The following is a 2436-nucleotide window of genomic DNA, read 5'->3' as shown; positions in this document are numbered from 1 at the left end:
GCGGCATCACTAGGACAGCTTTTCTACATCTTCACAACATCGCCAAGATCAGAAATGCCCTGTCCCTGCGTGATGCAGAAACACTAGTACACGCTTCTGTTAGGATGTATGAGCAGGAATTTAAACAAACTCCAACTAGTCCAAAACGCCGCAGCCAGGGTCCGCACTAAAACTAGAACATCTGATCATATTAGTCCAGTGCTATCATCCCTTCATTGGCTGCCTGTTAAATTCCGTATTGATTATAAAATCCTTTTATTGACTTATAAAGCCCTACATGGTCTCGCTCCCGAGTACTTACAAGACCTTATTTCCCATTACGAGCCATCACGACCACTCAGATCCCAGAGTGCTGGATTATTAATAGTCCCCAGAATTCAGAAGGCTGCAGCTGGGGGAAGAGCTTTTTCTTATAAAGCCCCCAAACTCTGGAATGATCTTCCAGAAACTGTTCGGGACTCAGACACAGTCTCAATCTTTAAGACTAGGCTGAAAACTCACTTGTTCAGTGAGTTCAGTGACAAAGCAATGAAATTCATCATTTTATAGTTTCAATATACACACAGTAGCCTGTGTATTAAACACAGCTGATCTTTTTTGCCCCAAAAATGAACATATTGTGAGCGCATGTATGTGTGAGCAGCAAACCAAGTTTAACAGCTTTTATTAACAGCCGTCCCCTGTTACAGGCACACACACACACACATACACACACACACATACACACACACACACACACACACACACACTATGTGGCCTTCTGTGTGTGGAGTCCATGTAACTGTGGAAAACATAGTTTTTGAATACTTTGACAAAAACCTGAGCAGTGCGTATGTCCATGTGTTTGTGTGCTTAAAGTGTGATCAAAGAACAGTAGACCATGTAATGAAGACCATGTAATGAAGACCATGTAATGAAGACCATGTAATGAAGACCATGTAATGTCCACTACTGAGTATTTTCTTCCATTGGGCGACATCCCTTAGTAAGAAGTATTAACGCTTGAAAGCCACCTGGCCCAGTCTCATTCATTTTTACCTGACTGTCTTACAGTCACTCTGTCAGAAATGCCCGGCTCACTGCCGAAAGCCAATCACTATAGAGACAATTCAGTGTTCAGTCCATAAACTGGTAATGAGTTACTAACAGCCTGTCTTACACTGGTAGTGGGTTGCCAGAAACATTCCCACATTTTGCCATATGTTTAAGTACATATAAAATATTAGTTTTTTCCTGATTAGGCTACAGTAGAACAGATCCTCAGACAGCTTGAGAAAGGTCTGCTGTGCAGTATGGACCCAATGACAGCTACACCTTTTGTTTATATTTACAATATTATTTCCAAAAATGTTGGGACGCTGTGCAAAATAAAATGTAAATGTAAATAAAAACAAAGTGCAATGATGTGCAAATCAATTAAACACCAAATTTAACAGCCCTGCTCTCCATTCACACCTGGAACCCTGTAACTCTAACGAGTCACATGACACCAGGGAGGGACGACGACACAAGTGGGCACAGTTTGGACAGGTTCACTGTGAGGTGGACTCACTTGTGTTGCCAGCTATTTAGACATTAATGTCTGTGTGTTGAATTCTTTTCAGAGGACAGTAAATCTGTCCTGCTATACAAGCTGAACACTGACCACTTTAAGTTTTATCCAAGTTTCATTTCTACAGTGACGTCCCATCAAAAGACAGAATAACATCTGCAGAAATGTGAGGGGTGCACTCACTTTTTTGAGAGCTCAATAAAAATCTGAGAATAAATAAAACCAGCTAGACAAGACAAAAGCTAGACGTGGCAGCTTTTCAGTCGCAGGCTGTAACTTACAAATGAAGCCTCTGGAAATGCTATGCTTTACAATGCTAACTAGCTTGTGTAGTCAGAGTAGCTACTCTGTTAATGGTATTAGTATAATTACAGGTGCAGTCCTGTTTGTTCACTTTGTTCATAAAACCATAACTGGCTAACTTACCTGTCAAGATAACAGAATGACTGGTATTAGCCAGTTATTTAGCTGGATAGCTTGCTAACATTCCCTGACCAGCTCGGTTTACATTACAGAAATAAACTGTTCTTAGCAGTAATTTAACTCAGTCTTGTCAGAAAGTGCACATGCAAGTCTGTGTTAGCTTAAAACAACAAACTACAAGAATCCTAGCAGAAGTGCCCAAATTGAAGGTCTTGCTCTAACAGTCAGAGTTTGCCACTGTTTTTCTAAACTTGTTTGCTTTCCAGATTATATATTTACACTGCAATGTAAAAATACATAAATAACATAAAGCAGAAAAGGTGTTTATTGTCACGTCACAGTTCTTATGAAAACAACAAAAGTCAGTGAGTCAACCTTTATTTAAACATTGGGGGAGACCTTCATTTACAATGTAGCTAAGTCAATACAGAAATCAGGGATTTAACAGTTAAATAGTAAAC

The sequence above is a fragment of the Pygocentrus nattereri genome, chromosome 29 (genome assembly GCF_015220715.1).
Source record: "Pygocentrus nattereri isolate fPygNat1 chromosome 29, fPygNat1.pri, whole genome shotgun sequence".
Lineage (NCBI taxonomy): Eukaryota > Metazoa > Chordata > Actinopteri > Characiformes > Serrasalmidae > Pygocentrus > Pygocentrus nattereri.
The sequence above is the reverse complement of the archived record's forward strand: the minus strand, read 5'-3'. Positions refer to the sequence as shown.